Source organism: Balaenoptera borealis, assembly GCF_965194805.1.
Source record: "Balaenoptera borealis genome assembly, chromosome: 4".
Classification (NCBI taxonomy): domain Eukaryota; kingdom Metazoa; phylum Chordata; class Mammalia; order Artiodactyla; family Balaenopteridae; genus Balaenoptera; species Balaenoptera borealis.
Window position 1 is genome coordinate 44857372 of NC_138861.1, and position 26902 is coordinate 44884273.

At 35.7% G+C, this 26902-nt stretch overlaps 2 long non-coding RNA genes across 2 annotated transcripts in view; both read left to right on the forward strand.

The window, feature by feature from the left end:
- Positions 1-26902, forward strand: part of LOC309628461 — a 731364-nt gene that overhangs the window by 40328 nt on the left and 664134 nt on the right. The window lies entirely within an intron of this gene.
- On the forward strand, positions 10840-26802 carry LOC309628458. The gene is made up of 3 exons (XR_014244538.1): positions 10840-12920; positions 15234-15311; positions 22060-26802. It is a non-coding gene; the product is annotated as an uncharacterized lncRNA (long non-coding RNA).

Genomic DNA, 26902 nt, shown 5'->3' on the forward strand with positions numbered 1-26902 from the left:
TTCCCAGGGCTAGTGGGCCCTCTTTCCTTACATATGGAGAGAGAATGATGGTCATTGTGTTATTTAGGTAGAAAGGAAGATCCATATTTCTGGCTTCTAGGATTGCCCTGTTCACCCATTCAGACCCAACCCAGTGGGGTCTTAATTTTGCTCTTATGAAGTTGAGTTCTCTAGTTTTAAGTCTACACTCCCCCACGGGAGGCTGCTTCTAGAGCCAGATCCCTCACGTTGACCCTCAGATCCGTGAACCTTTGGGCCCTGCTATTCCTCCAACAGTCACTTCCTTCCCTGCCTTTTCCAATCAGTTTCTCTCTTTAGGGCCTGGCTCTTACTGACATTGATCTGTCTTTTCCTCTCTTTTCTTCCTCCTGTTCAATTAGTACTGTTCTTTGTAATCTTGGTTTTGCTAATGTTTTGAGCAAATTGTATAGTATGTAAACTCAAGAGGCTGCCAGTATTTTTCATTATCTCCTACTAATTGTGTGATTTTGGGAACTTATGTAACTGCCGGGCCTCTGCCTCTTCATCTTCATATCCACATAGGTTATTATGAGGATTAAATAAGAGAATGCAGGTGAAGGCCTTAGTTCAGTGTCTGTAAGGTCCCAACACACATGTTAGTTGTTACTACATATGATGAAGATTATGGCAGGGAATGTTTAAGGAGCCTAGGAAATTTATAGCAGGGACCCTAACCTGTTCTGTGGGGATGAGGAAGGTCCTCCAGGGGAAGTGACATTTAAGTTGAGACCTTCAGGATGAAGACAGTTTGTTCTGGTGAAAAGCAAAAGTTCCAAATAGAAGAAACGACACTGCACATCCCAGGCCCTGAAGGCATGTGCTGGAGCGATGCGAGAGCTGAAAAGTCCTGAGTGGTGGGATGGAGAGAAGGAGCTGGGCAACAGACAGGAACAATAGGCTATTGCTGGAGGCCAGTGGAGAGCCAATGGCCTCAGCAAGCGAAGGAACCGAGAGAAGTGTATTGATTGAAGAATTTCTTAGGACGGAGAACGGGCAAGATTTGGTAGTAGAGGGGATGTACAAGGTCAGATAGAAGTGGTTCCAGGCTTTTGGACACAGCACCGAAATTACATTTTTAAAAAATAATAATAAGGCACAAAACCTATAAACATCTTAAAATATCTAATAATAACGAAATGCTTAAGCAAACACTTTGCTCTATTAAATAATACCATCATTAGTTATTATGTTTATAACAATTATAAAACATAGGAGAGAAATATGATTTAATTTCAGGAAAATAATAAACCATAATCATAAAAGTATACCAATAGTCTGATTTAAAATATGTTGAAAAAATAGACATTAAATTCCTGTGCATAGGGCAGGATCAGGAAGGAATTTGTACTAGATGCTGTTGTTGATAGTGGCTTAATGAGTAATTTCTTCTTCTCTTCTTTTTTATTTTCCAAATTTTCTTGGATGACCAAGAATTACTTTTATAGTAAGAAATTTATTTGTACAATAAAATAATATGGACAGGAACAGCTATTTTTAAAGGAAAATCATTTGTCACTTGTACTTTGTTACTTGTGTAAATCTAAACTTTTATTTGTGGCATGTCTAAAGTAAGACAAAGCTGCATAGCTATTTTCTTAAAGGAAAAGTTGCATTATTTATTTTTTGTTTATGTTAAATTCTGCTAATTGTTGGGAATTAACTAGTTTTAAAATGTTTGGAATAGTTTTCTGTATTGAACACCATGTGGCAGCCCATTTAATCCTCACTTGAAGTTACATAGGGCTGCCCCAAGTGTTGGCTGTGAACCCATATAGTTTGCACCACCATGTGTGGAAACCCTAAGAGACAGAGGGGTCCAGGACCCCAGGCCTCCTGAGTGCTAGGCCCATGCATGTAACCACTGTCACTCAACACTGTATCTCTCTCATCCTTCCACACCAAGTGTTGTAGAGTGACTGGGGCTGGCTGTTGGTCAGTCCATTTCCTCAAGGCCTGATACATGGTAGGCTATCAAGACACTTGCTTGAACAAATGAATGAATTTGTTTTTCTGTATATAGAATTATTTCCTTGGGTTATCTTCAAGAAATCAAATTAGTGTGTTAAAGGTTATGAATATTTTACATTTCCTAGGTTCTTATAATATATTCCCAATTGACTTTGTAGAAGTCTTGTACCAATTTGTACTCACTCCTACCAGAAGTATAACTATGTTTGCTTAAACATATCTTTACCAGCACTGAGCATCTTCATTTTCTTAAGATTTTTAATGTGTTTGGTAGGATAATGTCTTGTTTTTAAATTTTAGGTTTTATCTAATATTTTGTTTTAGACAACACATTTTGTGTGTTTCTTTGTAAAAGTAATGCAGGTTCATTTTTGAAAATATGGTTGATCAAAAGAGGAAAGTAAAATGCAATAATAATCCCACTTCATATAGCTACAGTCTACGTTTTGGTATGTATTCTTCCCATCATCTATGTATGGATATATACACATATATTTCATTTAAAACCCATCATTATATATGCGTAGTAAAAAGCCTGACTCCATTTTTGATGTGTGGATGCTGACATCTGTTGAGCACCCCCATTCCCCCTTCCTGTACTACCCTACATTTGAGCAAGTTAATAGGAAAGAACCATTGCTCCCTCCTTTGGTTCCAGTGACAAGTTGAAACACACAAAGCTCACACGTGGGAACCTCACCCCAGCCCTCCCCCTGAATCGCAATAAAGTACAATCCAGTCTCCTTTCCTTGTGCTCTCAAGCCAGTTTTAGATCCGCTTAGGAGACTTTACTCTCCCCAGAGAGGCTCTCTATGTGAGTAATAAACCTTTTCTTAGGTTCTTTGTGTGTGTGTGTGTGTGTGTGTGTGTGTGTGGCACATCATCAATCTCTGTGTGTGAACCAACTTCAGTTGGTGGGGGCTGGAGGAGGGTGTCCATCAAGTCTCCTTGTGGTAACCACAACACTGTGGACTATAAACATGAAAATATTAACTTATATATCTCAAACAAGAATGAGATTATACTATGAATGCTGTCTAAAATCTGATTTTTTAAATAATGTACTTTGAGCAGGAATATCATCGAATGTTTTTCAAAACATCATTTTTAATGGCTGCATATTTTACTGATATATGGCTCAAATGATTTAACCAACTTATAAGTGGACATATATGTTGTTTCCAATTTTTCTTTACTATTTTAAATAAGCTACAGTGGATATCCTTGTAGCTAAATCTTGGTGTCTTTTAAAAATTATTTCTTTAAAATAAATCCTCCTGGTTTTAAGTGTTAATGAATCATACACACGTTCAGCTCACTAGGGTGATCACTGATGGAGCAGGTGCTGTGGGCAGGTATTGGGGGTCCTCAATACAAAAGACATCAAACTTGTTTTCAGAGACACCCAAATACAATAAGGGATTCAGAGGAATATTTGCAAGTTAGAAACTGTGATTTTTTAAAAAATGAAGACAGCTAAAACCAATAAATGTAGCCTCTTCATTTGTATAAAAATTTATAAGGTGTGAGGTTGACCACAGGGTGGCACCAATACATTTCTAGTTATTTGTAACGTGTTAATGAGCAGTTTTTTCTCTGCTGAACTGTTTTTTTGGTGAAAAACATTAAGGTTTAGTTTAACATTTTAAAAATTAGTTTACATTAAAAGAAAGACAAAGCAGGATTTTTATTTAAAAACCAAAATATTATGCATGTTCTAGAACCACAGAGCCTGAACCACAGAGCCTGACAGATGATTTTTTAAAAGCCCCAAATCATATTACTGAACATAGTGTATATTTATGTGTGTGTGCCATAAATTTATGGGCATAAGTGGGTGAAATAGCCAATTTGCAGAGTTGGGTTTATATTCTGACTTTGTGTCTAAGCTTTTATATTTTCTTAAGTTAGGGATCCTCAGTGGTCCATTTCTTTTCTCTCCTGCACCAATAAAATCTTGGGGTCAGGAAACTTTTACACAGTATACGCTACTGTTTACCCCTGCTTCTTTGCATCGCTGAACGTTCTGAACACACCTAGGGGCCTTCCCTCCCCTCCTTCACAGTTACTACTCTAGTGAGCTGTTAATGACAATTATATTTACATAATTAATTATTATTTCCTTCTGATGAATGACCTCTATAATTATAAAATGAGATGTTTTTTTATTCCTGGTGGTGGTCTTTGCTCTGAAATCTATCCTGTCTGACACTAATGTAGCCACACCAACTTTCGAGTGTTGCTTTTTTTATGTAATCTAACAATCTCTGCCTTTTAATTAGGCTATTTAGACCATTCGCTTTAATGGTACTATTGATATAGTTAGGTTTAAATATGTCACCTTGCTTGTGTTTGTTTTCTGTTTGTCTTATCTAATTCTTTGTTCCTTGTTTCCTCTTTTTCCGCCTTGTTTGAGATTGAGATTTTTTTTAATGACACCATTTTATTTCAATTATTGGCTTATTAGCTGTAACTCTTTGTTATTTTAGTGGTGGCTTTAGTGTTCGTTATACACATCTTTAATGTAGCACTCTACTTTCAAGTGATGTCACATGTAGTATAAGAACTTTACAATCATATACTTCTATTTCTCCTCTCCTATTTTTTGTACTTTTGTTTTCATACATTTTATTTGTATATATGTTATAAACTCAACAATTCATTTGTATTACTTAATATTATGTTCTTATTATTGTTATTTATATTTTATTGGCATTGTAATCTTTTAAAGTGCTTTAAGTGCTAAGAATAAGTAAGAAATCTTATATATTTACCCAAGTAGTTAACATTTTTGAGGCTTTCCAGTCTTTGGTGTGGATTAATATTTCTATCTAGTAACATTCCTTCTGCCTGAAAGACTTTAATATTTAGAGTGTTATAATACAGGTCTGCTGGTGATGAATTCTTTCAGCTTTTGTATGTCTAGAAAAGTCTTTCTTGTTCTTGAAAGATATTTTCCTTGGGTGTAGAATATTAGGTTGACAGGTTGTTTTTCTTTCAGTACTTTAAAGTTGATGCTCTATTGCATTCTCAACATTGCTTCTGATGAGAAATCTGCTGTCATTCTTATCGTTATATCTCTATATGTGTTTGCTTTTAAGATTTTCTCTTTATCGCTGGTTTTAAGCAATTTTATTAACATGTGACTTTTCATCATGTTTCTTGTGATTGGTGTTTGTGATCTTCTTGTATCTGTGAATTTATAGTTTTCATCAAATTTGAAAACATTTTAGCCTTTATTTCTTCAAATATTTTTTATGTTCCTCTCCCTTCTCTGGGACTACAATTACACATATATTATGTCACATAAAGTTCTCTGACGGCTTCATTTTTTAAAATTCTTTTATCTCTCCATGAAACTTTTGGATAGTTTCTACTGGATAATTTCTATAGTTTCATCTTCAAGTTAACTAATCTTTTCTTCTGCAATGTCTAATTTGCCATTATCAAAATCAGTATTTTTTCATCTCAGTCTTGTAGTTTTCTTCTTTAAAAATTCAAATTTGGATATCTTTTGTGTTTTTGTTTGGGATCTTTTTTATGTTTTTTTTCAACACATGGAATACAGTTAGAGTAATGCTCTTTGTCTGCTGTTTTTAACATCTGTGTCTGATATGCGTCTGTTTTAATGGATAGATTTTTTTTTTCCCCTCAATGTGGGTTGCATTTTCCTGCTTTTTTGCATGCCTGGTAATTTTATTTTATTTTATTTTATTTTATTTATTTTATTTTTTTATGGCAATTATTTTTATTTATTTATTTATTTTTTAACATATTTATTGGAGTATAATTGCTTTACAATGGTGTGTTAGTTTCCGCTTTATAACAAAGTGAATAAGTTATACATATACATATGTTCCCATATCTCTTCCCTCTTGCGTCTCCCTCCCTCCCACCCTCCCTATCCCACCCCTCTAGGTGTCACAAAGCACCGAGCTGATCTCCCTGTGCTATGCAGCTGCTTCCCACTAGCTATCTATTTTACATTTGGTAGTGTATATATGTCCATGCCACTCTCTCACCCTGTCACATCTTACCCTTCCCCTTCCCCATATACTCAAGTCCATTCTCTAGTAGGTCTGTGTCTTTATTCCCATCTTGCCACTAGGTTATTCATGGCCTTTTTTTTTTTCCCCTTAGATTCCATATATATGTGTTAGCATACTGTAATTGTTTTTCTCTTTCTGACATACTTCACTCCGTATGACAGACTCTAACTACATCCAACTCACGACAAATATCTCCATTTCGTTTCTTTTTATGGCTGAGTAATATTCCATTGTATATATGTGCCACATCTTCTTTATCCATTCATCCGATGATGGACACGTAGGTTGCTTCCATGTCCTGGCTATTGTAAATAGAGCTGCAATGAACATTTTGGTACATGACTCTTTTTGAATTATGGCTTTCTCAGGGTATATGCCCAGTAGTGGGATTGCTGGGTCATATGGTAGTTCTATTTGTAGTTTTTTAAGGAACCTCCATAATGTTCTCCATAGTGGCTGTATCAATCTACATTCCCACCAACAGTGCAAGAGTGTTCCCTTTTCTCCACACCCTCTCTAGCATTTACTGTTTCTAGATTTTTTGATGATGGCCATTCTGAACGGTGTCAGATGATACCTCATCGTAGTTTTGATTTGCATTTCTCTAATGATTAATGATGTTGAGCATTCTTTCATGTGTCTGTTGGCAATCTGTATATCTTCTTTGGAGAAATGTCTCTTTAGGTCTTCTGCCAATTTTTGGATTGGGTTGTTTGTTTTTTTCTTATTGAGCTGCATGAGCTGCTTGTAAATCTTGGAGATTAATCCTTTGTCAGTTGCTTCATTGGCAAATATTTTCTCCCATTCTGAGGGTTTTCTTTTGGTCTTGTTTATGATTTCCTTTGCTGTGCAAAAGCTTTTAAGTTTCATTAGGTCTCATTTGTTTATTTGTGTTTTTATTTCCATTTCTCTAGGAGTTGGTTCAAAAAGGATCTTGCTGTGATTTGTGTCATAGAGTGTTCTGCCTATGTTTTCCTCTAAGAGTTTGATAGCTTGGCCTTACGTTTAGGTCTTTAATCCGTTTTGAGTTTATTTTTGTGTATGGTGTTAGGGAGTGTTCTAATTTCATACTTTTACATGTACCTGTCCAGTTTTCCCAGCACCACTTATTGAAGAGGTTGTCTTTTCTCCACTGTATATGCTTGCCTCCTTTATCAAAGATAAGGTGACTGTATGTGCATGGGTTTATCTCTGGGTTTTCTATCCTGTTCCATTGATCTATGTTTCTGTTTTTGTGCCAGTACCAAACTGTCTTGATTACTGTAGCTCTGCAATATAGTCTGAAGTCAGGGAGTCTGATTCCTCCAGCTCCATTTTTCGTTCTCAAGATTGCTTTGGCTCTTCGGGGTCTTTTGCGTTTCCATACAAATAGTGAAATTTTTGTTCTAGTTCTGTGAAAAATGCCAGTGGTAGTTTGATAGGGATTGCATTGAATCTGTAGATTGCTTTGGGTAGTAGAGTCATTTTCACAATGTTGATTCTTCCAATCCAAGAACAGGGCATATCTCTCCATCTATTTGTATCATCTTTAATTTCTTTCATCAGTGTCTTATAATTTTCTGCATACAGGTCTTTTGTCTCCTTAGTTAGGTTAATTCCTAGATATTTTATTCTTTTTTGTTGCAATGGTAAATGGGAGTGCTTTCTTAATTTCACTTTCAGATTTCCCATCATTAGTGTATAGGAATGCAAGAGATTTCTGTGCATTAATTTTGTATCCTGCTACTTTACCAAATTCATTGATTAGCTCTAGTAGTTTTCTGGTGGCATCTTTTGGATTCTCTATGTATAGTATCATGTCATCTGCAAACAGTGACAGCTTTACTTCTTTTCCGATTTAGATTCTTTTTATTTCTTTTTCTTCTCTGATTGCTGTGGCTAACACTTCCAAAACTACGTTGAATAATAGTGGTGAGAGTGGGCAACCTTGTCTTCTTCCTGATCTTAGTGGAAATGGTTTCAGTTTTTCACCATTGAGGACAATGTTGGCTGTGCGTTTGTCATATATGGCCATTATTATGTTGAGGAAAGTTCCCTCTATGCCTACTTTCTGCAGGGCTTTTATCATAAATGGGTGTTGAATTTTGTCGAAAGCTTTCTCTGCATCTATTGAGATGATCATATGGTTTTTCTCCTTCAATTTGTTAATATAGTGTATCACGTTGATTGATTTGCCTATATTGAAGAATTCCTGCATTCCTGTAATAAATCCCACTTGATCATGGTGTATGATCCTTTTAATATGCTGTTGGATGCTGTTTGCTAGTATTTTGTTGAGGATTTTTGCATCTATATTCATCAGTGGTATTGGCCTCTAGTTTTCTTTCTTTGTGACATCTTTGTCTGGTTTTGGTGTCAGGGTGATGGTGGCCTCGTAGAATGAGTTGGGGAGTGTTCCTCCCTGTGCAATATTTTGGAAGAGTTTGAGAAGGGTAGGTGTTAGCTCTTCTATAAATGTTTGATAGAATTCGCCTGTGAAGCCATCTGGTCCTGGGATTTTTTTTTGTTGGAAGATTTTAAATCACAGTTTCAATTTCAATGCTTGTGATTGGTCTGTTCATGTTTTCTATTTCTTCCTGGTTCAGTCTTGGAAGGTTGTGCATTTTGAAGAATTTGCCCATTTCTTCCAGGTTGTCCATTTTACTGGCATAGAGTTGCTTGTAGTAATCTCTCATGATCGTTTGTATTTCAGCAGTGTCAGTTGTTACTTCTCCCTTTTCATTTCGAATTCTATTGATTTGAGTCTTCTCCCTTTGTTTCTTGATGAGTCTGGCTAATGGTTTATCAATTCTGTTTATCTTCTCAAAGAACCAGCTTTTAGTTTCATTGATCTTTGCTATTGTTTCTTTCATTTCTTTTTCATTGATTTCTGATCTGATCTTTATGATTTCTTTCCTTCTGCTAGCTTTGGGGTTTTTTTGTTCTTCTTTCTCTAATTGCTTTAGGTGCAAGGTTAGGTTGTTTATTCGAGATGTTTCCTGTTTCTTGAGGTAGGCTTGTATTGCTATAAACTTCCCTCTTAGAACTGCTTTTGCTGCATCCCATAGGTTTTGGGTCATCGTGTCTCCATTGTCATTTGTTTCTAGGTATTTTTTGATTTCCCCTCTGATTTCTTCATTGATCACTTCGTTATTAAGTAGTGTATTGTTTAGCCTCCATGTGTTTGTATTTTTTACAGGTCTTTTCCTGTAATTGATATCTAGTCTCATAGCATTGTGGTCGGAAAAGATACTTGATACGATTTCAATTTTCTTAAATTTACCAAGGCTTGATTTGTGACCCAAGATATGATCTATCCTGGAGAATGTTCCATGAGCACTTGAGAAAAATGTGTATTCTGTTGTTTTTGGGTGGAATGTCCTATCAATATCAATTAAGTCCATCTTGTTTAATGTATCATTTAAAGCTTGTGTTTCCTTATTTATTTTCATTTTGGATGATCTGTCCATTGGTGAAAGTGGGCTGTTAAAGTCCCCTACTATGATTGTGTTACTGTCGATTTCCCCTTTTATGGCTGTCAGTATTTCCCTTATGTATTGAGGTGCTCCTATGTTGGGTGCATAAATATTTACAATTGTTATACCTTCTTCTTGGATCGATCCCTTGATCATTATATAGTGTCCTTCTTTGTCTCTTGTAATAGTCTTTATTTTAAAGTCTATTTTGTCTGATATGAGATTTGCTACTCCAGCTTTCTTTTGATTTCCATTTGTATGGAATATCTTTTTCCATCCCCTCACTTTCAGTCTGTATGTGTCCCTAGGTGTGAAGTGGGTCTCTTGTAGACAGCATATATATGGGTCTTGTTTTTGTATCCATTCAGCCAGTCTGTGTCTTTTGGTGAGAGCATTTAATCCATTTACATTTAAGGTAATTATCGATATGTATGTTCCTATTCCCATTTTCTTAAATGTTTTTGGTTTGTTATTGTAGGTGTTTTCCTTCTCTTGTGTCTTGCCTAGATAAATTCCTTTAGCATTTGTTGTAAAGCTGGTTTGGTGGTGCTGAACTCTCTCAGCTTTTGCTTGTCTGTAAAGGTTTTAATTTCTCCATCAAATATGAATGAGATCCTTGCTGGGTAGAGTAATCTTGGTTGTAGGTTTTTCTCCTTCATCACTTTAAGTATAACCTGCCACTCCCTCTGGCTTGCAGAGTTACTGCTGAAAGATCAGCTGTTAACCTTATGGGGATTCCTTTGTGTGTTATTTGTTGTTTTTCCCTTGCTGCTTTTAATATGTTTTCTTTATATTTAATTTTTGATAGTTTGATTAATATGTGTCTTGGCGTGTTTCTCCTTGGATTTATCCTGTATGGGACTCTCTGTGCTTCCAGGACTTGATTAACTATTTCTTTTCCCATATTAGGGAAGTTTTCAACTATAATCTCTTCAAATATTTTCTCAGTCCCTTTCTTTTTCTCTTCTTCTTCTGGGACCCCTATAATTCGAATGTTGGTGCGTTTAATGTTGTCCCAGAGGTCTCTGAGACTTTCCTCAGTTCTTTTCATTCTTTTTTCTTTATTCTGCTCTGCAGTAGTTATTTCCACTATTTTATCTTCCAGGTCACTTACCCGTTCTTCTGCCTCAGTTATTCTGCTATTGATCCCTTATAGAGTATATTAAATTTCATTTATTGTGTTTTTCATCATTGCTTGGTTCCTCTTTAGTTCTTCTACATCCTTGGTAAATGTTTCTTGCATTTTTTCTATTCTATTTCCAAGATTTTGGATCATCTTTACTATCATTATTCTGAATTCTTTTTCAGGTAGACTACCTATTTCCTCTTCATTTGTTAGGTCTGGTGTGTTTTGACCCTGCTCCTTCATCTGCTGTGTGTTTTTCTGTCGTCTCATTTTGCTTATCTTACTGTGTTTGGGGTCTCCTTTTCACAGGCTGCAGGTTCGTAGTTCCCATTGTTTTTGGTATCTGTCCCCAGTGGCTAAGGTTGGTTCAGTGGGTTGTGTAGGCTTCCTGGTGGAGGGGACTAGTGCCTGTGTTCTGGTGGATGAGGCTGGATCTTGTCTTTCTCGTCGGCAGGTCCATGTCTGGTAGTGTGCTTTGGGGTGTCTGTGGCCTTATTATGATTTTAGGCAACCTCTCTCTAATGGATGGGATTGTGTTCCTGTCTTGCTAGTTGTTTGGCATAGGGTGTCCAGCACTGTAGCTTGCTGGTCGATGAGTGAAGCTGGGTCTTGATGTTGAGATGGATATCTCTGAGAAATTTTTGCCATTTGGTATTACGTGGAGCTGGGAGGTCTCTTGTGGACCAGTGTACTGAAGTTGGCTCTCACACCTGAGAGGCACAGCCCTGATGCCTGGCTGGAACACCAAGAGCCTTTCATCCACACGGCTCAGAATAAAAGGGAGAAAAAATAGAAAGAAAGAAAGAAAGAAAGAGGATAAAATAAAATAAAGTTATTATAATAAAAAATAAGAAAAAATTATTAAGAAAAAATTTCTTTTACTTTTTAAAAATAAATTTATTAACTTTTTATAGTAAAAATAAGAAAAATATTAAGAAAAAATTTTATTAAGAAAAAATTTTTTAATATTTTATAATAAAAAATAAGAAAAAATTATTAAGAAAAAATTTATTAAGAAAAAATTTTTTAAAAAAATTTTAAAATAACATAAAAAAATTTATTAAGAAAAAATTTATTAAGAAAAAATTTTTTTTTATTTTTTAAAATAAAAAATAAAAAAAATTTATTAAGAAAAAATTTTTTTTAATATTTTAAAATAAAAAATAAGGAAAAAATTATTAAGGAAAAATTTATTAAGAAAAAATTTTTTAAAAAAATTTTAAAATAACATAAAAAAATTTATTAAGAAAAAATTTATTAAGAAAAATTTTTTTTTTATTTTTTAAAATAAAAAATTAAAAAAATTTATTAAGAAAAATTTTTTTTAATATTTTAAAATAAAAAATAAGGAAAAAATTATTAAGGAAAAATTTATTAAGAAAAAAAACTTTTTAAGTAAAAAAAAAATAAAACGGACAAACTGAACCCTAGGACAAATGGTGAAAGCAAAGCTATACAGACAAAATCTCACCCAGAAGCATACACATATACACTCACAAAAAGAGGAAAAGGGGAAAAATTAATATATCCTGCTCCCAAAGTCCACCTCCTGAATTTGGGATGATTCTGTTTGTGGAGCTTAATCCGCTGCTTCTGAGGCTGCTGGGAGAAATTTCCCTTTCTCTTCTTTGTTCGTACAGCTCCCGGGGCTCAGCTTTGGATTTGCACCCGCCTCCGCGTGTAGGTCACCTGAGGGCATCTGTTCTTTGCTCACACAGGATGGGGTTAAAGGAGCAGCTGCTTTGGGGGCTCTGGCTCACTCAGGCGGGGGGAGGGAAGGGTATGGATGCGGGGCGAGCCTGCAGCGGCAGAGGCTGGCGTAACGTTGCAGCAGCCTGAGGCGTGCTGTGCATTCTCCCAGGGAAGTTGTCCCTGGATCACGGGAGCCTGGCAGTGGCGGGCTGCACAGGCTCCCGGGGGGGCGGTGTGGAGAGTGACCTGTGCTCGCACACAGGCGTCTTGGTGGCGGCAGCAGCAGCCTTAGCATCTCATGCCCGTCTCTGGGGTCCGCGCTGATAGCCGAGGCTCACACCAGTCTCTGGAACTCGTTTAGGCGGCGCTCTGAATCCCCTCTCCTTGCGCACCGCAAAACAAAGAGGCAAGAAAAAGTCTCTTGCCTCTTCCACAGCTCCAGACTTTTTCCCGGACTCCCTCCCAGCTAGCTGTGGTGCGCTAACCCCTTCAGGCTGTGTTCACGCCGCCAACGCCAGTCCTCTCCCTGGCATCCGATCTACAAAGCCGGAGCCTCAGCTCCCAGCCCCCACTCGTCCCGGTGGGTGAGCAGACAAGCCTCTCGGGCTGGTGAGTGCTGCTCGGCACCGATCCTCTGTGCGGGAATCTCTCCGCTTTGCCCTCCGCACCCCTGTTGCTGCGTTCTCCTCCGTGGCTCTGAAGCTTCCCCCCTCTGCCACCCGCAGTCTCCGCCCATGAAGGGGCTTCCTAGTGTGTGGAAACCTTTCCTCCTTCACAGCTCCCTCCCACTGGTGCAGGTCCTGTCCTTATTCTTTTGTCTCTCTTTTTTCTTCTTTCTTTTGCCCTACCTAGGTACGTCGGGAGTTTCTTGCCTTTTGGGAAGTCTGTGGTCTTCTGCCAGCGTTCAGTGGGTGTTCTGTAGGAGTGGTTCCACGTGTAGATGTATTTCTAATGTATCTGTGGGAAGGAAGGTGATCTCCGCGTCTTACTCTTCCACCATCTTGCCCAGGCCCCCGCCTGGTAATTTTAGATTGGACGTCAGACATTGTGAATTTTATCTTGTTTGTTGCTGGATTTTCATATTGCTGTAAATATTTTTGAGCTTTGTCTCAAAATATGATGTTACTTTGAAATTATTTGATCCTTTTTGGTCTTGCTTTTAGTATTTGTTATATGGGACCAGAGCAGCATTTAGTCTAGGACTGGTTATTTTCCACTATTGAGGCAAGGCCCTTATAAGTGCTCTACCACTTTTCCTATGAATTATGGGATTTTTCAGTCTGGCTAGTGAGAATAGGCACTATTCCCAGACGAGGGAAGCTTCTTCACACCCATGTGCTGCTAGCTCTCTGCCAGATACTCGAAAGGGACCCTGCACAGCTCTCTGGAGTTGTCTATCTGTACAGCTTTCTCCTCTATGGTAATCTATCCTGGGAACTCTAGTCACCTTGATCTCCCTGGTCTCTCAGTTCCAGGCACTCAGGGAACCTGCCTGGCTCCACCTGGGTTCCCCTTCCCAACACATGGCCTGGAAATGCAATTATAGGCCCATCTCTTTTGTTTTACATTTTCTTTGTTGCCTGATGTCCAGTGTCTTGAAAACTGTTTCATATATTTTGTCTGTTTTTTTAGTTGTTTCAGGCAGTAGTGTAAATTTGGTCCAGTTTATTCTGTCTTGTACAGAGTGAAATTTCTATTTCAAGTCTTTGTGAAAGGTTTTTGTTAGTTTCTCCATATAATTTTGTATTTGAATCTATTACAGTAATCTTGAATTGTATTTTAGATCAAGTAGGGAATAAATTATCTTGAACACATACTTATGTAAAGATTTTATATACAAATGGTTGTATTATAAATAAAATAATTAGTTTTTCTGCTTTTTCTCATAGTTTGGTTGGAAAAGCAATGACTGATTTATTAGCAGCTGGAAGTTAAGACTAATAATAATAGTAGCAATTTTACTCTTTTGACTATATAACAATAAAATTAACTTAAGCTTTACAGAAATTAAAATATATGTGTCTGGTAGGTCATGCTAAATACATCCTAAACTGAACATACTGCAGAATTTTAAAGCTAAAGAAATGTCTTATACAAAGATTCAAGAAATTTTATGAAACAAAACAGCCATTGTTTATTGAGTACATTCTATGTGATAGGCACTTCACAAAATATTTTATTTTTACAGTTTATTTATTAGGCAGATATTGTTATCCCCATTTGAGAGATGAGGAAATTGATATACAACAGGATTGTATAACTTGCCCAAAGTTACAGAGACAGTTAAGAGATGAGCCTGGATTCACACAGGCCAAATAAGTAAAACCCAAATAATTCTATTATACCATGCTGATTAAAGCTCTCAACTCAAAAAAAAAAAAAAAGCAGCTTTCCCAGATCTTTCAGATTTTTGGAGAGTGAGTTTTAACAATGTATTTATAGATACGTTTTAGTTCATTAACATATCAAATATGATAGTAATATTCTATATGTTGTCTCTCCTATTCTATAATAGAATGACAATTTAATGTCACATTTCATCTGATAATAACTTACACTTTGAAGCATTTTTCAGTGTTCTTGGTGCTTTCACATATTTTTGTCTCAGTTAATTCTTACAACTACACCAGTAAGGCATTAGTCCCATTTTGCTTAAAGTCTATCACTTGGCCTAGGTTTCTGTGATTCTTAGACCAGCGTCTTTTCTATTGTATTATTCTAAGATAGCCTTTCTACATTTTAACTTACTTTATGGAAAACAAACAAACAAAACAATGGCACCCATGTAAAATCATCACATTTTCCCCACTTTTATGACAATTACTTGAAAACCAACTTTACTTATAACCTATTATTTTATATTTGGACAAGTATTGAAAATTTTGCTCATCGTATTAATGCCAGGTTTTGTTTGCTTTGCAGTCTTGCAGGCCAGCTCATTGAATGTGGTATTCAGAGTACTGGTGGAATATTCACAGATTGACATTTGGTGCCAGACTGGTAGGAAGCAATCCATATATTATAAAGGTTATAGGATGGCATATAACATCTACATGTTAGAAATTTTATTATCTGTTTATTTAACCATATTTAATTATTGCTTTTTTTATTTGTACTTTTTAAATTTGTATTGTGTATTGTTTTTATTTGTATTGTGAAACACAGACAAATTTTATATGCTAGCCATAATTATCTAATAATGATTCAGAGCTAAGTTTCAGGAGCATTCCTTTTGGCCTCTTAAAAATCACACTTCCCTCAATAATATATGATGTTTTTATATTCCTATTACTATGGTCTTTAGTTTATTATTAAGCTGAGCTTTGTATCTCTTAGTGTTGAATTGTGTCCCCCAAAGATAATGTTGAGGTTCTAATCCCCAGTACCTTAAAGTGTGACCTTATTTGGAGATAAGGTCTTTACAGAAGTAATCAAATCAAATGAGATCATTAGGGTAGGCCGTAATCCGATAGGACTTTTGTTCTTATAAAAAAGTAGAAATTTGGACATAAAGACATACACAGAGGGAAGACAATGTGAAGACACACAGGGAAAACACCATGTGAGGACAGGATTGGAGTGATGTGTCTACAAACCAAGGAGCACCAAAGATTGCTGGCAACCATCAGGGGCTAGGAAAGAACAAGGAAGGACTGTCCCCTAGAGCCATCAGAGAGAGCAGGCCCCTGATTGTTGACTTGATTTCAAACTTCCAGCCTCCAGAACTGAGATAATAAATGTTTCTTTAAGCCATCCAGTTTTTGGTACACTGTTATGGTTGCCTTAGGAAACTAATACAGCACCTAATCTAGAAATAGAGTCTCTCTCTTTAAGGACTAAGTACACTAAATATAGTGGAATCTTGAAATACCAGGATATGCTAGTAAATCACTTTTTCTAACACCCTATTCCATCCAGGGCTTTGTTCTTAGTACCAGAAGGCTCTTGGTCCCAACTCTAAGAAGCCCCTACAACATGAGCCAGCTCACCAATGTGAGGCTTACAGTACATAGGTCTTTGCCTCCAGTGTCAAGTAGGAGTCTCTATACAACAGTCCAGTCTCTGCTCCATTTAGACAGTGGCTCTGTTCACTCTTGTCTCCACTCTTCCTTTGAGCCTTGTCTAGAGCCAGGCCTGTGCTGCACACTCTTCTTTCTAATTCTTTCTCCTCCTCCTTGACTGTCATCTGATGCCAGGCTGGTAGGAAACAATAGAAACGTGAGGGTTTTAACACCGATGGGAAATGGTCCTCAGCCCTTTGCTCTTACACTCTGTATTATCTCCCTCAGAATGATCATCTGCTTTCACAGCTCTGACCCTTACTTGACAACAAATGTCGTCCAGGTTTACATCTGTTGCCCTGCATCACAACTCCACTAGAAATATCTGGATAGGTTTGGTTTTGTTTACAATTTTACTCTTACCTCAAACTTATCATCCTCTATTTAAGACTTGTGCATTTCTGACAGTGATATGGTCATTCTCCCACTGGCCTGGGCTCTGGTGAACTTTGTTCTCTTCCATGGTCTCCCTTATCTCACCAGTCACCAGTAAGGTCAACTTTCAACCCATAATAGCATTCATTTTCTTCCTTTCATATTTCATCCAGATTTGCCAGTTTTCTTATCTAGATTCTGAAGACTATTATTATAGTCTTCTAATTGGTCTCCATGCCTCTTGTTGCCAGTGCAACAGCTTTCCAACTGTGAAACAGGAATTGAAGTGCCAGAAATATGGCCTCCTAGATTTTATCATCTTGGTTTTATCTATTCAACAGATTGTAAACTCTTTGAGGGCATGGATCTTTGCATTCCTATGGTTTTATCAGAATTGCATCACCTAGCACAGAATACCAATTAAAGAGCATAAACTCTAAAGACTTATTGCCTGGAATCCTGGTTCTGCCACCTACTAGCTCTGTGAGATGGAACCAGTTACTCAGCCTTTATGTGCCTCAATTCACCCACCTACAGAATAAAGACAATGGTGATGTCTACTTTCATTAGGTTATTATGAAAGGGGGTGTGAGTAAAGTAATAAATGTAAAGCACTTAGAACAGCACTAAAATATATATAATAAGAGTTCAATAAAATGTTCACTTTTATTGTTTTTCATTTCAGTATTCATCAAATATTGTAGTCTAGTAAAAGATAAATTACATTAACACAAGAATAGAAGCATGCTTTGATTTTATCTGAACGTGTGTTGCATGTCTCAATTATGATAATGTAGTCCTGGTTCTTGTTGAATTCCTCGAGTATAAAATAAAGATAATAATACCTACTCATAACGTTGTAAAGATTATATGGGACTTCCCTGGCGGTCCAGTGGTTAAGACTCTGTGCTCCACTGCAGGGGACATGGGGTTTGATCCCTGGTCAGAGTAAGATCCCTCATGGCGCGCACTGCAGCCAAAAAAAAAAGATAAAAAATAGATTACAATAAATGGGTTGCTGTTGGCAAGAATGAGTCCAGCTCCTGCCACATAGTAAACACTAATAAATGATACCCAGTGGAAACAGTAATAATATTGGTACTAACATTAGTGAAGCAGTAGTAGCAGTGATGGTAATGGTAGTAATAGAGGTGGAAGCAGTATTGCATTTAGTTTTTGATAACTGTGGGACATATAAGCAATTGAAAGTAGCTTGGGGGAATGTGAGGAAAAGACATAGAGATTTACATGACATTCAGTAAGAGCCCAATGTTGAAGCCATGGGAGGGATGAGTGGCTTGGAGGGTACTGAAAATCTGGGAAACCAGAGAGGGCAAGGAGGAGGGCAAAGATGAGTCCTGGGGAGAATACAGTTTAAATTCTTACCAGGAAATTCAGAGATAGTGGGAAGAAGAAGATACTTTCTAAGATAGGAAGCTGTGATTAGAGAGTGTCATAGAGTAAGAGGTCAAGTGGTCGAGGAAGACAGCTCAGCTCGTGGTCTGCCCCTGCCCGTGGCCAGCCATTTCCCAGCCATTTTCTCATCTTTCCTTCTTCCTTGGAATTGTCTTTCTTTCCTTCTCTAACAGTTAAAAATGTTACATCTCTCTAGGTAGATAGATAGATCTAAATAGATAGATACACACACAGTATTTATCATAAATGAGTAAATGTGGTCTTATCCTACCTGCTTGCTTTAATGCAGCTTTTTTTTTAAGTTTTATAAAAATTGAAACATACAAATTCTAATAAAATTATTCAAAGTTAATTACTATTTACAGAAAAAATTATTTGACCTTTTATAATCATGAAAGACAAAGGGGAAATTGATTCTTAACGTATGTTTTTTTGTTTGTTTGTTTTTAAACAAAACAACAAAAAATAATTTTTTTTTTTTTTTGGTTAAACTTTGCTAAGATTTTAATATATTTTATAGCTTTTTAGACTCAGATATTATAAACAAGAAAACAAACTTCATTTTCAAGTTGTGCCCTTTATTATGCTCATTCATATTCTGTAACAAACTGATAACTTACTTTTTTTTTTTTTCAGTTCACTCAGTCCCGTGTAATTAATTTTATTTTCATCGTGATCTTTTGTTAGCACTTTTATGAATTCATCAGTTTTCCATTAGAGTTCTGAAAATGCTTATTCATTCAGTTCAGCAGTATAGTCAGTTACCAGAAACCTGTGCTTGTCAGAGTCTTTTCCATGAATTCCTTGAAGATGAAACCCTTTTATAGGAACATTTTTTGCAAAAGCATCAGAGTACACCCAGAACTGTCTGTAAATGACAAAAGACTTAAAAATGACCACGGTTAAAGATTTGATGAAAGTTCATAATAATGCAATTGACAAGGAAATTTAGTTATTTCTGAGATATACATTTTAAAATAATAACTAAAATTATGACTTATAACATTATACCAGAACATATAAGATTTTTAGGAATTTCATGTACTGTCTGAAACATTTATATTAACATATTTCCATACAAATAACCCAAAGAAAGTTTAATATTAGTTTTTTTTTAATTTTTTAATTTAATTTAATTTATTTTTTTATGCAGCAGGTTCTTATTAGTCATCAATTGTATACACATCAGTGTATACATGTCAATCCCAGTCGCCCAATTCAGCACACCACCATCCCCTCCCCACCGTGGCTTTCCCCCCTTGGTGTCCATACGTTTGTTCTCTACATCTGTGTCTCAACTTCTGCCCTGCAAACCAGTTCATCCGTACCATTTTTCAAGGTTCCACATACATGTGTTAATATACGATATTTGTTTTTCTCTTTCTGACTTACTTCACTCTGTATGACAGTCTCTAGATCCACCCACGTCTCAAAAAATGACCCAATTTCGTTCCTTTTTATGGCTGAGTAATATTCCATTGTATATATGTACCACATCTCCTTTATCCGGTCATCTGTTGATGGGCATTTAGGTTGCTTCCATGACCTGGCTATTGTAAATAGTGCTGCAATGAACATTGGGGTGTATGCGTCTTTTTGAATTATGGTTTTCTCTGGGTATATGCCCAGTAGTGGGATTGCTGGATCATATGGTAATTCTATTTTTAGTTTTTTAAGGAACTTCCATACTGTTCTCCATAGCAGCTGTATCAATTTACATTCCCACCAACAGTGCAAGAGGGTGCCCTTTTCTCCACACCCTCTCCAGCATTTGTTGTTTGTAGATTTGCTGATGATGCCCATTCTAACTAGTGTGAAGTGACACCTCATTGTAGTTTTGATTTGCATTTCTCTAATAATTAGTGATGTTGAGCAGCTTTTCATGTGCTTCTTGGCCATCTGTATGTCTTCTTTGGAGAAATGTCTATTTAGGTCTTCTACCCATTTTTGGATTGGGTTGTTTGTTTCTTTAATAATGAGCTGCATGAGTTGTTTATATATTTTGGAGATTAATCCTTTGTCCGTTGATTCATTTGCAAATATTTTCTCCCATTCTCAGGGTTGTCCTTTCATCGTGTTTATGGTTTCCTTTGCTGTGCAAAAGCTTTGAAGTTTCATTAGATTCCATTTGTTTATTTTTGTTTTTATTTCCATTACTCTAGGAGGTGGGTCAATAAAGATCTTGCTATGGTTTATGTCAAAGAGTGTTTTTCCTATGTTTTTTCCTAATGCACCTTTTTAAAATGTTTTGTTTGGCTCCATTTTCCCACTAATCTTTTCTCTTGCTCTTTGTACAACTTCTACCCATGTAATCACTTTACTGACCTAACATACATTCTTTCATACTTTTTATTAATCCTCAGATAATCATATGTGGATGTAAATGCATATACAAACACTCATGTATTGGTGCATGATAAAATGTTCTAATATCTGATGCGCAAAGTCCTTCTTCACTACCTTATCTCTTAAGAAGTGTTTTGCTGTTGTCTGGCACATGTTAAGTTTATTCTTCCACATGAAACTTAATAGTCTTTTATCTAAAGAATGTGATTCCAAGTTGGATTTCTTTTGCATGTATAAATTTGGTAGAAATGACATTTTTATTATAATGTCTTTCCATCTAAGAAGGTGGTTTGTTTTGCCATTGAAAGATCTTTTTTTTAAAAAAAGATGTTGTTTTATTGTCTTTCAAAACATTTTAGAAATATTGAAATAAAATGCATCAGCTTTCATTATTTCTTTATCTATGACCTTGTCACTTTGACTTTTACAAGTTATATTATTGTCTACCACAATGAAATGTTCTTTTCTCCCAGAATCAAAGAGGACTCTTTTTCTTATTATTCAAAATGATCATGTTCAATATTGAACATTGCTAAATGACCATTTTAGGACCAAACTAAGGTTACAGTCTGTATCTCTAAATTACCCTGGATTTCTCCTTTTTATTTATCATCTTTTAATTGCCTTATATTTCTTAGTGAACAAAAGATTGGCTTTATAAATTAAAGGCTATTTGAAAGCTGAGGCCCAAGTCCCACCTGCTCGGGTTTATGACAAGCAGTAAGTGGAGGGAGGGGAAACCCAGCTGGCCACCAGTGGAGTAAGCTAGGCTGAGGCTCACTGGGACCAGAGAAATCCAACTGGGCAGGAATCTCATGACGTGTAGCCCTCTTTAGCCATCACAGCTTCTGTAGTCTCGCTCTCCCTGACTTCTTATCCTTGAATATCATCAGCTGGAGTGCTCATCACTCTCACATCAAGAGGATCTAGACACCATTTCCAAACCTTCTGAAAAACAGTGTCTGAATTTCTACTCTAAATCTTCATCCATTCTTCTCAATATGATTTCTCTCTCTTTGAACCCCAGATATCATCTGTATTCACTACTAATCACACATTAATAAATCATTGTGTGATTTTGAAAGGTATAAAATTAAACATAAAAATAGAATATGCAGGGGCTTCCCTGGTGGCGCAGTGGTTGAGAGTCTGCCTGCCAATGCGGGGGACACGGGTTCGAGCCCTGGTCTGGGAGGATCCCACGTGCCGCAGAGCAACTGGGCCCGTGAGCCACAATTACTGAGCCTGCGCATCTAGAGCCTGTGCTCTGCAACAAGAGAGGCCGCGATAGTGAGAGGCCCGCGCACCGCGATGAAGAGTGGCCCCCGCTTGCCACAACTAGAGAAAGCCCTCGCACAGAAACGAAGACCCAACACAGACATAAATAAATAAATAAATAAATAAATTAAAAAAAAATAGAATATGCAAAATGCACAGTGAGTTTTGGATAATTATATTCATCAGAGTATTGTTTGGTACAATGTAGTCTCTTTTCCTTAGGTTTTCCTCCTGACTCCTCTAAACCATAGGTTTCCCTGTTTTTCAGCTAGGCACAATATAGGATTTCCTGTACTGGAATGTTTTCCTGATGGACAGTTCATCCTGTCCAAGCCCCCTGACATGGGGGGGTTAGTCTCCTTCGGTTCAGTGGCTGAACAGCTAGTGTATGAAATCGGCAACCTGCAGCGTTTCCTCTTACCTGATGTAACTTGTGACATTTCTCAAGTCTCTATTACTGAAATTCCAGGTCAGTGACTACTAATAGGGTTTTGTTTTTAAACGTTACATTCTATCTCTCTTTCTAGACGTTTTTAACAAATAAAAGAGTAATCGTTTCCAAATCCAATACCATCTTTTCTAAGCAAAATGTGGAAATAACTTGACAATTCTGGGATGCGATCAATGGCATATATTAGAAGGTAGTTGAGATGAGGTGGTTAAGAGATTTTTTTAAAGTTTGCTCTTAATTCATGTTTAACAATTTGACCAAAAAATTAGCATCTTAATTATGTATTCAGCTAGCAATTAATTCCAAGATTAGTTTGCTGACTAGAAATAGTGTCTTCTACCCACTTCCAAATCATTTACCTACATCCCTCACATGGCACTGAATGACTTCAACTTTGTGTTATTTACTTATTGATATATTTTTTAAATTTCATATTTCTTCTACTGTAGCCTTCTTGAAAACAAAACTTTTGTCTGGTTAATTTTTGTGTCTTTTATAATCCTTAGTACAGCATCTTGTAAATAATAAATACCAAATTAACACTTATTGAGTGAATGAATGAATAAATGCTATGATCCATTAAAACCAATTGACAATACATCATGAAGAGAACATAGACATATAGAGAGAACCAAATGTGCTTTTCAATTTAAGAAGCAAGTTATAGATTTAAAGTTCTATTGTGAAGCTGGAGCCACACATTTGACAGGAGAAATTGGGAACCAATGGGCTGCACCCTTACTCAATCCATTTAGAACCTTGTACTGAACTCTAATGTGTACCAGCACTTTATAGAAAGAAAATGTTTTTATTCTGTGAACCCAGAATTTGTCCTAAATTTTATATACATATTCACTGTTATTTTCCTTGAAAATTATTTTCTAAACATTCTCAGAAAATGTGAAGGTTTTACTCAAAAGAAAATCTTAATTTTTGCTTCAGCAATTCCAATAATATTAACTAATATTTGTTCGATTTAGATTTTTTTTAATGATTTAGTAATTTTCTTCCAAATCATACATATTTTTCTTGGCTTCCTATGGTGTTCTCAAATAGCATTCTTAGCAATTGCAAATTAAAAATCATCTCTGTTCAGCAGATATTCATTTATTATTTCTGATGTTTCACTCTTTTTTCTATATCTCTATATTACTGTATTTAAATAGTGTAAACAAATTATTCAGTACAGTGTAAAATATGACAACTGTTGTAATTTAATATCAGAGCAACCAAAATTCATCTACAGCTTCTTCTCTAAGAATAGCCCCAAGGGTGCTATCTTAGGATCCTTCCTTGTAATCATTGTTGTTGCCATTATTCATTGCACATGGTCTTTTAAAATTTATAATTTTTATTTATGAAGCTTAAAAATGCAATGGTCATAATGCAATATAACATAGCTGCAATTAGTATATTTATTCCTTTTCCACTTCAGTCTTTAATAAACTCCCAGTGAACTTTTACCCTGTAAATGACCTGATATGACATATTTGAACCTACAATGAACTTTTGCATGAACTTTCAGTTATCCTCTGAGAAATACAACAGATGGAAAATAGGCAGATTTTTCAAATATTTTTAGATGCAGTAGTTTGACATGTTTAATAGAGTCAACAAGGCCGACTATCTCTTTCCAGTGTTTACTTTGCTGACTTCATGATACTGCAGGCTGTTTAGTTCCATTATATGCCTGAATTCAGAGGTTGTTATATTTTTGTTTAACCAGCATCTTGATTTTAAACCAGTACTTGTATATGCATTTAAAGACGAAGCTAATTGGGTCATAAAGTGTAACAAATTCTAAGAAAACTTTATTGGACCTGTTGAAATATGGTTGTTTCAAATTATTTAGATACTAGGGGCTTTTAAAGATCCATTTCAGATTTTAGAATATGAATCGGCTATAATGTTTTACCTTTGAATAGTTTGCAGCTAGGAATTCAGTTCAAAATGCACATAGGTTCTGAAGGGTCTCTTGGGAAAGGAAAGGGAAAATTAACTGAGCACCAAATATTGTGTTATTACTGCTGTGGTGGGAGATAGACTCCTTACAGGTATTTAATTTTTACAACTCTTTTCTGAAGTAGTTATCCTCTCATTTTACAAGAGGGAAGGGAGACAGAGAGGTTGAGTAACTTGCCTGAGAAGAGACAGATTAAACTGGGAATTAATTCCAGGTCTCCTAGACTTTCAAATCCTTGCTCCTTTGAAGGACTAATTGTTGACAATTTCGTGCTCCTAGAAACAAAATGTTTTCTTTGATCAAATAGATGTTAAAGATAAAAGTGTGATAAAGCTATAATACTTTTATAATCTTAGTTTTGAGAATTTAAAGAGTTTATTTCTTTGTATTTATTGCACAATATTAATAAATAAATTAGATTGAAAAACTCTCAGAATGCTCCCAGTGATATGAAAATAGTAACTTAAAATTTTTGCTTCTCTTGAGTTTTCTGTTGTTTGCAAAAAACTACATATACATATATTACATTTACCAAATAATGCAGGCATGTATATCATTTATCCATTGATATGCATCTCCTTGCTCAGAATCAATTCTTATTAACACCCACTTTATTCTCAGACCATAATTTATTCATCCTGAGGAATGTTTTAGATGTCATTTAGTTCAGAGGGAGATTATACTTAATGGACATAGACATGTATAAAACAACACACAACTGCATTTATAAGATCAGAATATGAACTGTGCTAAGCTGTAATTAGCCTAACTTTCCTGACACCTCACTTAGTAATGACAGTATCATTGGCGAAGCAGATAAAGACCTTTGCGTTTCACAAGGATGTGTTCAAAAGCTTAAAGGGCCTGTTGTGGTCTTGTCAGTGATGCAGTTTAAACGCAGAGGAAGTTAGAATAAGTTCTGTTACTCATTTTAAAGGAATTTATAATATTCTCCATTCTTTAATTTTTGAGTTCATTTTTACAAACAGTTTCTCATTAAATATTGTGAACAGGTTTTGTATTAAAATAAATGATGCTGTTTCTCTCTCCAGTGTTTAGGTATTGAAGATGGAGCAGTGCAGTTTCAAGGAGCAAAGGGGTCTCTTCCTTCTTCCTCTTATAAAGTCTTTTCGCTGTGTTATTTTGTTACCCAGTTAGGGACGAAGTGCATAAATTTGCCTCTGTACAATACATAGGGAATTTAATTAGAGATAAAGTATTCATTTCTTGTAGAAAGTGGGCAAAAAACCTGGTGGGAGAATAAGCCCACAGACCATCTTTGGTTTCTTGGTGTTGATTAAGATTAATTGGTATATATAAATTCCAAAACTTATGATTACACTTACAATAAGGGAATTTCTTCAATTTAGGGTAATCATTATTTATCTGAAAATACAGATGTGTATGGTAGTACTACGATTATAGAGCATCATAGAGAAGGACTGCAGGGTAGGTTCTGAAGTATTAATACAAACAACGTATATCTGTAAGTATAATGTTACTTTTTCGACATGATATGTCCATGGCAGAAAACATAAAATTTAGGCACACGTGCTTTTTTTCTTTTATCCTATTGCTTTAACAAGGACTCTGAAGGCTATAACGTGATGCTGTTTCTAAAAATAAGGTGTCAGTTTTAAAAAAGCAAATTGTTAACCAAAGTTTTTAAAATTAATTTTTCATTAATAACTTACAGGTGTTCTAGTTAGGACTTTTGATTGCAAGAGACAAAAACTAAATTCAAACTAGCATAAACAAAAAAGGGTGGCAATCACATGCAAATATAAACACATATTTAGATTATATTGTATACTGTTTTTGCATCTTTTAAAAATTTAATGTAAGGGGCATTTCCTCATGGTTAAATGCTTTTTAACATTATTTCAAAAGTGCTTCATAGCACTCCATTATCTGTATATATCATGACGTATTTAACCATTACTCTCTTGTGGGACGTTTAGATTTGTTTCCAATAGAGTATTTCCGAATTCTCTGCCCAAGTAGAATAAAAAGCCTGATTGGCAGCTTAAATAGCAGTAAAATTTAAAGCCACAAAAATATTTCTCTAAATTCCAAAATAAAGGTCAAATGTAGTTGTAATTGGTTATTTAGCTAGTGAAAATTTTGAATAATTTATTAAATTCAGTGTTGACTCAAAAGTAGTTTTTAAAGAACATACTTCTTATAATGAACTTTAAGTCTCAATTTACTCTTGAGTTGCTGGTCTTTTGTTTGTTTTTGTCACTTGGTAGTTGGGATTTCCCTTCACAGGTGAGCCAACTTCTTCACATAGTTTTAACCAGTACCCATAAGATCTGTGCTAATGCTTGCAGTTAGAATTTTGTTTCTTTAAACTCTGTGTGATAGACCTATTCTCTCCCATATATGTCTATTAAAAAATAAAGCCACAACCTGAATTAAAATAATTTTTATTTTTATGTATTTTTTGAACTTTCTACAATGAAATTACATTTCTATTATAATCTTACCCCCATGCGCACATTTATATTGTTAGAGCTTCCACTTTACCTCTATGAAAATCACTATTTAGTTTAAGAAAAGGTAAATTTATGTACTTAGAATAGATAAAATAGTTTCTGATCAATAGTTACAGGGCCCATTCTAGGGCATATTATTGTTGTCACAGATTAATACCGTTGTTTATATTTGTAACCTTACATCATCAGGTAAGTGCTTGTTA